Source organism: Oryctolagus cuniculus, chromosome 1, assembly GCF_051225735.1.
Source record: "Oryctolagus cuniculus isolate XC-2025 breed Fujian yellow rabbit chromosome 1, ASM5122573v1, whole genome shotgun sequence".
Classification (NCBI taxonomy): Eukaryota; Metazoa; Chordata; class Mammalia; order Lagomorpha; family Leporidae; genus Oryctolagus; species Oryctolagus cuniculus.
In genome coordinates this window covers 76,713,362-76,726,296 of record NC_142867.1, presented here as the reverse complement: position 1 = coordinate 76,726,296, position 12,935 = coordinate 76,713,362, and the positions used below count along the sequence as shown (strand labels likewise).

Here is a 12,935-nt window from a genome sequence, read left to right as displayed (position 1 = left end):
TGGAAACACACTGTGGGATTCTGGTTCTATGCCTCACGTTATTGATTCTTCTGTAGTCACCATGAATTATTTTTATAATTTCACAATCCTGTCACTCTGTGAAGATTAAAAGTCCTTATTTAGTTGGGAAATATGTAAATATTGCATTCTACCTTAAAATGATCTGAAGTTTGCTTGTGGATATGAATGCTATAACTGTGGCAGCTTGTGAATTATTGTGAAGTGTTGGAAGGAGAGTTATCTGAAATCAGACAGAAAACTGCAATATCAATTGTGGATGAATATGACTCATCATACATGCAGTAAATTTAGGTGGCTGATAGGTGTCTGAGTTATGTGTATTTATGTGAATTTTACGTATTTCTAAGTTGCTCAGCCAAGATGAGTGCAGTTTCCTGCATTTGCTGCGTTTCTTGCAGAGAACATTGTGGATGGGTTTCCCAGAATGAAGTCTTTTTTTTTTTTTTTTAATTAATTCTTAGTCTGTCTCCAACTTTTCTTTTTTCTCTCTTTTTTAAAAAGATGTATTTATTTATTTGAAAGGCAGAGTTACTGAGAGGCAGTGGCAGAGAGAGAGAGAGAGGGAGAGGGTGAGAGAGCGAGAGCGAGAGAGAGAGAGGTCTTCCATCCACTGGTTCACTCCCCAGATGGCCTCAATGGCCGGAGCTGCATGGATCTGAAGGCAGGAGCCAGCAGCTTCTTTCAGGTCTCCCATGTGGATGCAGGGGCTCAAGGACCCAGGCCATCTTCTGCTGTCTTCCCAGGCCATAGCATAGAGTTGAATCGGAAGTGAAGCAACCAGGACTTGAACTGATGCCCATATGGAATGACAGCACTGTTGGCGGAGGCTTTATGTGCTGCGGCACAGTGCCAGACTCCAGAAGGAAGTCTTAAATAGGTCCTTGATTTGGATGTAACTTCTTGGTTATACAAAGAAAGTTGGCTATATAAGGGATGAAGAAAATGTGGATATGTAGGTAAGATAAGGAAAGGAAATAAGACAAATTATATTTGACAGATTTGTGATTTTTTTTAAGATGAGAATTTGTTGAAGAAATGAAGATCTAGTACATTTTGAATTTCCAGAAGGCAATTCTTTTCTTTTTCTCACTGTGAGTCTTCTACAGATCTAATAGAAATTTCCATTATTGAGTTCTATATACAAGTTACTGTTCTAGGCTCCTTATTAAATCATTGATGAGCCTCATAACAATAATATTCAATAGTTATTATAGTTTTTCAGATTTGATGAAATCTATAAATATTTATATTTGAAAACTTTAGTAAACTATAATAGAAAAATATTGATGAAAATATTCAGCTGAAAAATGGCAGAGTAAGGGCTCTAAAATTTTATCTCTCCATAAAAACAATGAAAAAACTGACAAAAACTTTCAGAATTAACTTTTTCAGAACTCTAAAGCACTCAGTAGAGCAGCTTATCAAGAAAAAACAGTTGACTCTCTAAGAGCAGTGCGTTTTGTAGATTTAAAAGACTTTACCATGGTCCAATATTGTGTTTTCCAGATCAGTAGTATCCTTGAACATAAAATCCTATATTCCTGGTATAGGTAATTAAGTGAATAGAATGTACCTTATTTGCAAAGACTTACCTTTTTTGATTGATCTCATGATTTCCTGAAACACTAGCTCAAAGGGCTTACCTTTATCTCACCTGATCCAGAACTCATCTAGTTCTAAAACAGCTACCCTGTAAATTTGTCAAAAACATTTACAAGAAGATGTTTTAGTTGCTGTTGCTGGATGCAACGTCTAACAGTTGGTTGCGTGTTGAATATGTCTCAGTATACACAAGATCTGTTCTGTCAAGAGTAGAAGAATTTTTGATTCCAGGTGTAGTTAAGGAAATCTCTGTCCAGTAATTGACCACTAAGCATATGGAACACAGACGTCAAAGATCAGGTATGTAAAGGAATGCAAACTTTACAAAATTAGTTCAGAAAAAGAAATAAAAACAACTGCAACAAATTACAAATCATTAGGAAGGGAGAAAGAATCTGATCTGATTTTCAGAGTTTTTGCATTAGATTTTTTAAAAGACTTATTTATTTGAAAGGTAAATCAATGGGAGAGGGGAGAGGGGAGAGAGAGAGAGAGAGAGAGAAACACCTTCCATTTGCTGGTTCACTCCCCACATGGCCATAATGACTGGACTTGGGCCAGGCTGAAGTCAGGAGCCACAAACTTCATCGGGTTCTCCCATGTGGGAGGCAGGGTTTCAAGTACTTGGACCATTTTCTGCTGCTTTTCCCATACCATTAGCAGGGAGCTGGACTGGAAGTAGAGCAGCCTAGACTTGAACTGGTGTCCAAATGGGATGCTGGCATGCAGGTGGTCACTTCACCTGTTACACCACAATGTCAAACCCTTCACATTCTATTTTAAAGGCAAGTTTTCAATAAAAAATGTGACATGCAAGAAAACAAAAAGTATGACCTTTCTTTTATGCACAGGAGAAAAAGCCATAAATATAAACTGTCCCTGAGAAAGTCCAGACATTGAATTAAGCAAAGATTTTAGGTCAAGTTTTTTTTTTTTTTTAAAGATTTATTTATTTGCTTGAAAGAGTTACACAGAGAGAGGAGAGGGAGAGGGAGAGAGAAGGAAAGGGGGGGAGAGAGAGAGAGAGATAGAGAGGGATCTTCCAGCCAATGGTTCACTCCCCAGTGCCACAATGGCCAGAGCTGTGCCGATCCAGAGCCAGGAGCCAGGAGCTTCTTCTGGGTCTCCCACGTGGGTGCCCAAGGACTTGGGTCACCTTCCACTGCTTTTCCAGGCCATAACAGAGAGCTGGATGGGAAGTAGAGCAGCCAGGTCTCTTACTGGAGCCCATATGGGATGCTGGTGCTTCGTTCGTTAACTTGCTGCACCACAGTGCTGGCCCCAGGTCAAGTTTTAAAGATTTATTTACATTGAAAGAGTTACACACACACACAGAGAAAGACAGACAGACAGATGGAGGGGAGGGGAGGGGAGGGAGGGAAAGAGAGAGAGAGAGACTGAGAGAGACTGAGAGAGAATGAGAATTGAGATCTTCCATTTGTGGGATGCTGGTATCTCAGGCAGTGGCCTTATCTGTTGTACCATGTCGCCAGCCCCAGATCAACTGTTTTAAGTATTTTCAAAAACTAAAGGAAACCATGTTTAAAGAATGAAAGAAAAATCTAGGGAACAATAGCTCACCAAATAGAGAACATTAATAAAAATATATAGTTATAAAAAGAAACCAAATAGGAATTCTGGAGTTGAAAAGTACAATAATTGAAGAGAAAAATTCACTAAAGACGCTTGACAGCAGATTTGAACTGGAAGGAGAATCAGTCTTGGATAGTTGAGATTATATATTCTGAGGAACAAATTAAAGAATAAAGAGGAATGAACAGAGTGACGGAAGTCTGTGATGCCATTAAGGTTACCCATATAACCATAATGGGAGTCCCAAGTGAGGAGAGAGCAAAAGTGGCAGAAAGATATTTGAAGAAACAATGCCTCCAAACTTTTGCAATTTGATGGAAAACATTTATCTGCACATCCAAGAAACTCAATACATCTCCAAGAGGGTAAATATAAAGAGAATCACACTGAGGCACTTCAGAATCAAATTGTCAGAAGTCAAAGAATCTTAAAAGAAGCAAGACAGAAGTTGGGCTGGCGCTGTGGTGTAGCAGGTAAAGCCGCCACCTGCAGCACTGGCATCCCATATGGGTGCTGATTCAAATCCTGGCTACTCCACTTCTGATCCAGCTCTCTGCTATGGCCTGAGAAAGCAGTAGAAGATGGCCCAAGTTCTTCAGCCCCTGCACCCACATGGGAGACCTAGAAGAAGCTCCTGGCTCCTGGCTTCGGATCAGCGCAGCTCTGGCCGTTGAGGCCAATTGGAGAGTGAACCAGTGGATGGAAGACCTCTCTTTCTCTGCCTCGCCTCTCTCTGTGTAACTCTCACTTTCAAATAAATAAATAAACCTTTAAAAAAATAGAAGCAACAAATTATGTGCAAGAGAATCTTGATAACATTGGCAACTGATTTATTATTTGAAATAATGGAATGTAGAAGGCATTGGGAAGACCTATATAAAGTCCTGGAAGAAAAAAAAAACAAGCAAACAAGAATTCTATATCTGGGAAAAGTATCTTCAAAAATTGAGAAATTAAGACATTTCCAGACAAACAAAAGCTGAGAGCATTTGTTGTTAGCAGACCTGCCCTACAATAAATGCTAAAGGCAGTCTTTCTGCCCATAATGAAAAGACTAGAAAATAATGAGAATGTACAAAAAGAAATAGAGAAACAAAAAAATATGACTACATAGATATGTATGAGACAGTATGCACAGATTTTAAAAATAACTCTTTTCTCGATTATTTCACCAGGCCCCCGGTGCGGGGCACCCTCCTTCCCCCATGGCGGGACACCTGGCCTCAGACTTCACCTTCTCACCCCCGCCGGGCGGTGGTGGCGATGGGCCTGGAGGGCCAGAGCCAGGCTGGGTGGACCCCCGGACCTGGCTGAGCTTCCAAGGCCCTCCCGGTGGGCCCGCCATCGGGCCGGGGTTGCACCGGGCGCCGAGGTGTGGGGGATTCCCCCGTGCCCGCCGCCGTATGACTTCTGTGGAGCGATGGCGCACTGCACCCCACAGCTCGCCGTGGGCCTCGTGCCTCAGGGCGGCCTGGAGACCTCTCAGCCGGAGGGCGAGGTAGGGGCCGGCGCGGGGGGGCCTGTCGGAGGGGCCCTCCCCTGAGCCCTGCGCTGCGCCTCTTGGTGCTGTGAAGCTGGAGAAGGAGAAGCTGGAGAAGGAGAAGCTGGAGCAAACCCCCAAGGAGTCCCAGGACATGAAAGCTCTACAGAAAGAACTCGAGCAGTTTGCCAAGCTCCTGAAGCAGAAGAGGATCACTCTGGGCTACACTCAGGCTGACGTGGGGCTCACCCTGGGGGTTCTCTTTGGAAAGGTGTTCAGCCAAACCACCATCTGCCGATTCGAGGCCCTACAACTCAGTTTCAAGTACATGTGTAAGCTGCGGCCCCTGCTGCAGAAATGGGTGGAGGAGGCCGACAACAATGAGAACCTTCAGGAGATTTGCAAAGCAGAGATCCTCGTGCAGGCCCGGAAGAGAAAGCGAACGAATATCGAGAACCGAGTGAGAGGCAACTTGGAGAACATGTTCTTGCAGTGCCTGAAACCCACGCTGCAGCAGATCAGCCACATCGCCCAGCAGCTGGGGCTCGAGAAAGACGTGGTCCGTGTGTGGTTCTGTAACCGGCGCCAGAAGGGCAAACGATCAAGCAGTGACTGTTCCCAATGAGAGGATTTTGAGGCCGCCGGCTCTCCCTTCGCAGAGAGGCCTATGTCTTTTCCTCTGGCACCGGGGTCCCATTTCAGTACCCCAGGCTATGGCAGCCCTCACTTCGCTACCCTGTACTCGCCAATGCCCTTCCCTGAGGGGGAAGCCTTCCCCTCTGTGCCTGTCCCTGCTCTGGGCTCCCCCATGCATTCAAACTGAGCTGCCTGTCCTTCCCAGGAACCCGGGGTGGGGACAGAGGCCGGGGGAAACGCTAGGGAGAGAGAACCTGGAGTCAGGGCTTTGGGGATTCAGTTCTTATTTCACTATGGAAGGCATTGGAAACACAAAGGGTGGGGCAAGGAGTTTTGGGAACTGGTTGGCGGGAAGGTGAAGTTCAATGATGCTCTTGATTTTAATCCCCACATCACTTTGTTTTTAAATAAAGAAGCCTGAGACACAATGAAAAAAAAAATAACTCTTTTCTCCTTCCATTTAAGATAACTGCATGAAACAACTATTATTCTATATAGATAGGTACATGGTATATAAAGATTTAATTTGTATCAGTAACAACATAAAGTTATGGTAGAACAGAATAAGGGAAAAGTTTTGTGTACTATTAAAATTAAGTTAATATTAATCCAAAGTGGGTTGTTATAAATTGAGTTATTCTATAGAGCAACTACTAAGAAAATAAAGTATAGTAAAAGAAATAACAATGGCATTAAAGTGGTACTCTAGTAAATTTAATAAAAACAGAAGAGTAATTGAAAAAGTGAGGAAAAAGATGTAAGACATAAAGCATATAGCAACATGATAGAAGTCAGTTCTTCATCATTAGTAATTACATTAAATATTAATAGATTAAACTTTCCACTTAAAATTCAGAAATTGTCAAATTAGAGTAAAAACCACCATCCAACTGTATACTATTTATTAGAGACTCTTAGCTTTAAAGATACAAATATGTTGAAATATGCTATGGTTTGAGTGTAACCCCAAGGACTCTTGTATTGGAAGTTTGGTCCTCAGTTTGGTGATATCAGGATGTGGTAGAGCTTTAGGAGGTTGAGCTTATTACAAGATAATTAGGTCACTGGGGACACGACTTTGGAAGGAATTAAGATAATTCTTTTGGAATTGTATTAGTTCCTACAGAAATGGAAAGTTACAAAGAGCAAGACTTGTCTTTCTCCATTCTCTTCGACTTCTGTGTGACCTCTCCTTCTCACTCAAATTCCTGCCATGATGCCATCTGCCATGTGACACAGCCAACGGGACCCTCACCAGAATTGAGCAGAGCCAGCACCATGGTGTTTGGACTTTCAGCCCCAAAGAGGTGACATAACCTCTTTTCTTTATAAATTACACAAGCTTGGGTATTTAGTTACAGCAATGGAAAATGAACTAAATGCAAAATTAAAAGAATTAGAAAAATATATTGCATGAAAACAATAAACCTGCAAAAGAGAATTGAGATATCTCTAAAACATCAAAGTGAAGTTTATATAATGTTTGTAAACATGTACACATTAACAACAATTACCAAAATATATGAAGCAAAAACTGATAGGATTGCAAGAATGATTTTGTTCAATAATGGTTAGAGACCTCAATACTCCTCTTTCAATAATGGATAGAAGAACTGGAAAGAAGATCAGTGAGGAAACAGAAGACTTGAACAATATTCTAAACCAAGTAGGTCTAATAGACATATATAGAACAATTTATCCAACCATAAAGTTCACATTTTTCTTAAGTACACTTGGAACATTTTCCATAACATGGGTTAGGCCATAGAGCAAGTCTCAGTGAATTTAAGAAGATTGAAATAATACAAAATATAATTTTTAACCACAATGAAATGAAATTAGAAATCAACAACTACTAAATTATGAATAGCTCAAAGAAGAAATTACAAGTAAAATAGAAAATAGGATGAATGAAAACAAATCAACATACTGACCTTTTGGAATGTAGTTAAAGCAGTTCTCAGAGGCAAATGTCTGGCTCTAAATACCTACATTAAAAAAGAAAATTTCAGGTAGGCGGAGCTAAGATGGTGGAATAGTGAGGGCGCACACTGATAGTCAGGGAAAAGATAGTTTAATAAAAGTGGAGTTATGGTAGCCTCAGGAAAAGGATCAGGAAAAAATTGCAGAGGAAACTCTTCTGGATCTAGTGGATGTGACACAGAGGACCTACGGGGAGAGCAAGGTCGCTCATCGCGTGGAAGCCGAGCCACGGGAGCTGAGCCGCAGAGTCTGTGCACCAGTGCTGGAAGGGGAGGTGAGACAAAGACCTTGGTAACCTGAGACATTGGCAGGGAAAGACAGAAAGAGCCTACAGAGAACGAGGCCTGAAACCCCACTGGGGAAAGTTCACCAGGCTGACTGGAGGAATAAATAAGGGGAACCGGCATGGACATTAGCCTCTCTCTCCACTCACCTTACAAAGCCGAGCAAGACAAAGGGCAGGCGCCATTTTGCGTATGTAAAGTGGCGCCCCTCATTAGCCAAGCAGAAAAACCTGACTCTGGTGGGGAGAAATAACAGGAGATTAACACCTAGTGAAAGTGTGGGGCTAACGAACTGAGACTGTGAAAATCTGAGGGGGGGGGCGAGAGAACTCACCAAGTACACAAACTCGGTAACCTGGGCAACCCTGTGAAAGACTGCGGAGAAATTTGAGACCACACACACACACACACAAAAACCTAAATGAAAGATCTCCGCGAGTGAGATCCCAGTGGAAAGAACGGGTCATCAAAGAAGGAGGTACCTTTCTCTGAAGGGAGGAAAGAACTTCCACTTTGACCATGGCCTTGTCTAAAAATTCCATAGCCTTGGCAGCTCATGACAAGAGCCTAGGGTGATTACTGATGCCATAAACAAGAGTGTCAATTTGTTAAGTCAACAACAGGAGTCACTGTGCACTTACTCCTCATGTAGGATCTTTGTCCTTAGTGTGCTGTACATTGAGATTTAATGCTATAACTAGTACTCAAATAGTATTTTTCACTTTATGTTTCTGTGTGGGAGCAAACTGTTGAAATCTTTACTTAATATATGCTAAACTGATCTTCTGTATATAAAGAGAAATGAAAATGAATCTGGATGTGAATGGAAGGGTAGAGGGAGTGGGAAAGGGGAGGGTTGTGGGTGGGAGGGACGTTATGGGGGGGAAGCCATTGTAATCCATATTCTGTACTTTGGAAATCTATATTCATTAAATAAAAGTTTAAAAAAAATTTAAAAAAAAAGAAATTTGAGACCACACTGAGGGCTGCATAAACTCTTTGGTTCCAGTGGTAAGCAGACGAATACCCACAGGGGCCAGATTTCATACATCAGCTACTCTCAATTCCACTCAGCTGTGTGGAATTACTTCCCAACTGAGTCAAAAAAACAAAAACAAAAACAAAAACAAAAACAAGCGACAGAACAATCTGGGTGAGTCACCTTTGGCACACCCTTAACCCTGAAGAACCAAAGCTCTCTGGCCACACCCATCACAGCCTCTAAGGATCCATCAAAAGCAGACAGTCCACTTAATCTAGAGTCACAGGATAATGAGAAAAAACACCACACCGAAGAAACCAAAGAATATCTCCAGTATGCCAAACAACAAGTGCAAAAACCGAGGTAACAAGAACAAGGAAGACACTATGATGCCCCCAAATGAAATAGACACCCCAAGTCAAGATTATGAAGATGATGAGATAGAAGAAATGCAAGAAGTGGATCTCAAAAAATTGATAAGAACATTAAGAAGTTCTCAAAAACAAATTCTTGAACTGCAGAAATCCTTAATGGACAAGATAGAAAATCTGTCTCGTGAAAATGAAATATTAAGGAGGAATCAAAATGAAATAACTAGTAGAACATGAAACTGTGATAGTGATGAGAAATCATAATGAAATGAAGAATTCAGTAGATCAAATGACAAACACATTAGAGAGCCTTAAAAACAGAATGGGTGAAGCAGAAGATCTGAATATCGGACTTAGAGCACAGGAAAGTATACAAACCAAAAAAGAGGAAATTAGAAATCTAAAAAATATTGTTGGGAATCTTCAGGATACTATTAAAAAACCCAACATTCGGGTTCTAGGAGTTCCTGAAGGCATGGAGAGGGAGAAAGGATTAGAAGGCCTTTTTAGTGAGATACTAGCAGAAAATTTCCCAGGTTTGGAGAAGGACAGAGACATCCTAGTACAGGAAGCTCATAGAACCCCTAATAAACATGGCCAAAAGAGATCCTCACCACAACACGTTGTAATTAAACTCACCGCAGTGAAACATAAAGAAAAGATCCTAAAATGTGCAGATCTGACATCAAATTACTCTCAGAGGCTCTCCAATCAGACACACAGCTGACTTCTCATCAGAAACCCTGCAAGCTAGGAGGGAATGGTGAGATATAGCCCAGGTACTAAGAGAGAAAAACTGCCAGCCCAGAATATTATATCCTGCAAAGCTATCATTTGTGAATGAAGGTGAAATAAAGACCTTTCTCAGCAAACAGAAATTGAAAGAATTTGTTGCCACTCGTCCAGCCCTGCAAAAGATGCTTAAAGATGTGTTACACACAGAAACACAGAAACACGGTCATCAATATGAAAGAAGGTAAACGAAGGAAACCTCACAGTAAAAGATCACAGGGAATTCAAAGCATATATTAGAACTTATCTTTGGCAAATGGCAGGGCAAAGTTACTACTTATCATTAGTCACATTGAACATTAACGGCCTGAACTGTCCAGTTAAAAGACACAGATTGGCTGATTGGCTTAAGGAGCAAAACCCATCTATTTGCTGCTTACAAGAAACACATCTTTCCAACAAAGATGCATACAGACTGAAAGTGAAAGGCTGGAAAAGATATACCATGCCAACAGAAATGAAAGAGCGGGCGTAGCCATCTTAATATCGGATAACATAAACTTTACCACAAAAACTGTTAGGGGAGACAAAGAGGGGTGCTATATAATGATTAAGGGTTCAATTCAACAGGAAGATAAAATGATTATCAATGTATATGCACCTAATTACAGGGCACCGGTTTATTTAAAAGATTTGTTGAGGGACTTAAAGGGAGACTTAGACCACAATACAGTAGTACTGGGGGACTTCAATACTCCACTCTCAGAAATAGACAGATCAATAGGACAGAAGATCAACAAGGATACAGTAGATTTATATGACATTATAGCCCAAATGGATCTAACAGATATCTACAGAACTTTTCATCCTACACAGAAAGCATTTACATTCTTCTCAGCAGTACATGGAACCTTCTCTAGGATTGACCACATACTAGGCCATAAAGCAAGTCTCAGCAAATTCAAAAGAATTAGAATCATACCATGCAGCTTCTCAGACCATAAAGGAATGAAGTTGGAAATTAGCAACTCAGGAATCCCTAGAGCATATACAAACACATGGAGATTGACCAACATGCTCCTGAATGAACAATGGGTCATAGAAGAAATCAAAAGAGAAATAAAAAATTTTCTGGAAGTAAATGAGGATAACAGCACAACATACCAAAACTTATGGGATGCAGCAAAACCAGTGTAAAGAGGAAAGTTTAAATCAATAGGTGCCTACATCAAGAAGTTGGAAAGGCACCAAATAGATGAGCTTTCAATGCATCTCTGGATCTAGAAAATCTGCAGCAAGCCAAACCCAATCTAGTAGGAGAAGAGAAATAGTTAAAACAGAGAAGAAATCAACAGGATTGAATCCAAAAAACATTACAAAAAATCAGCCAAACGAGGAGCTGGTTTTTTGAAAAAAATAAACAAAATTGACACCCCATTGGCCCAACTAACTAAAAAAAAGAAAAGACCCAAATCAATAAAATCAGAGATGAAAAAGGAAATGTAACAACAGACACCACAGAAATAAAAAGAATCATCAGAAATTACTACAAGGACTTGTATGCCAGCAAACAGGGAAACCTATCAGAAATGGATAGATTCCTGGACACATGCAACCTACCTTAATTGAAGCAGGAAGACATAGAAAACCTAAACAGACCCATAACTGAGACAGAAATTGAAACAGTAATAAAGGCCCTCCCAACAAAGAAAAGCCCAGGACCAAATGGATTTACTGCTGAATTCTACCAGACATTTAAAGAAGAACTAACTCCAATTCTTCTCAAACTATTCAGAACAATCGAAAAAGAGGGAATCCTCCCAAATTCTTTCTATGAAGCCAGCATCACCTTAATTCCTAAGCTGGAAAAAGAGGCAGCATTGAAAGAGAATTACAGACCAATATCCCTGATGAACATAGATGCAAAAATCCTCAATAAAATTCTCACCAATAGAATGCAACAACACATCAGAAAGATCATCCACCCAGACCAAGTGGGATTTATCCCTGGTATGCAGTGATGGTTCAGTTGGTTGATGGGTGCTGTTGTAGGGTAAAGGGGAGAGAGAGGTGCATCTTATCTTTGTTTCTGTGTGAGTGGTTACTGTTTCCCTCAGTGCTCTGGGCCATGTAGACCAGAGGCCTCTCCCTCCAGCTGTCTTACCAGTTGCATGGGTTGCTGCAGTCTCATTTCTCCTTGCTGTCTAAAGCTGGCACTTTCTCCATTTCAGGGCTGCTGGGATCATTTGTTGTATCTGTGCTCATTGCTCATCTGCACCTTCCACACAGATCCATGGTATCTCTCCTCCTTCTTCAGAATCTCCACTGCATTTTTTTCTTCCAATTTAGGGCAGACCTCCCTGTCCCTATTCCTCCATCTTGGAATTTCTGCATTCACAGTTTATAAATAACTCTTACAACTGTAGAATAAGAAGACAAACCACCCAATAAAATTGGAAAATATGTATTAAAAACATTTTACAAAAAAGATACTCTTTTTTTAAAACTATTTTTTTATTTAAAAGAGTTTCAGAGAAGCCGGCGCCGTGGCTCAATAGGCTAATCCTCCACCTTGCGGCGCCGGCACACCGGGTTCTAGTCCCGGTTGGGGCGCCGGATTCTGTCCCGGTTGCCCCTCTTCCAGGCCAGCTCTCTGCTATGGCCAGGGAGTGCAGTGGAGGATGGCCCAGGTGCTTGGGCCCTGCACCCCATGGGAGACCAGGAAAAGCACCTGGCTCCTGGCTCCTGCCAGGATCAGCGCGGTGCGCCGGCTGCAGCGGCGGCCATTGGAGGGTGAACCAACGGCAAAGGAAGACCTTTCTCTCTGTCTCTCTCTCTCACTGTCCACTCTGCCTGTCAAAAAAAAAAAAAAAAAAAAAAAAAAAAAAGAGTTTCAGAGAGAAAGAGAGGGAGAGACAAAGAGAAATCTTCCATCTGCTTGTTCATGCCCTAGATGGCTGCAATGGCTGGGGCTAGGCCAGTCTGAAACCAGGACCCAGGAACTTCTTCTAGCTGTCCTTCATTGGTGCAGAGGCCCAAGGACTTAGGCCATCTTCCATTGCTTTCTCAGGTACGTTAGCAAGGAGTTTGATGGGAAGTGGAGCAGACAGGACATAAACTGGCGTCTATATGGGATGCCAGTGCCACAGGTGGTGGCTTTACTCACTATGCACAAAAACAAGATATTCTAGTGGAAAATAAGTACGTTACAATGGCTTTACCATTTTTAAGTAATTAGGGGAATGCAATTG

General features: G+C 41.5%; 1 protein-coding gene and 1 pseudogene across 6 annotated transcripts in view; both read left to right on the top strand.

Annotated features, from left to right (window-relative positions):
• Positions 1–12,935, top strand: part of DLG2 (discs large MAGUK scaffold protein 2) — a 2,253,656-nt gene that overhangs the window by 45,517 nt on the left and 2,195,204 nt on the right. The window lies entirely within an intron of this gene.
• On the top strand, positions 4,390–5,637 carry LOC100328969 (POU class 5 homeobox 1 pseudogene; annotated as a pseudogene).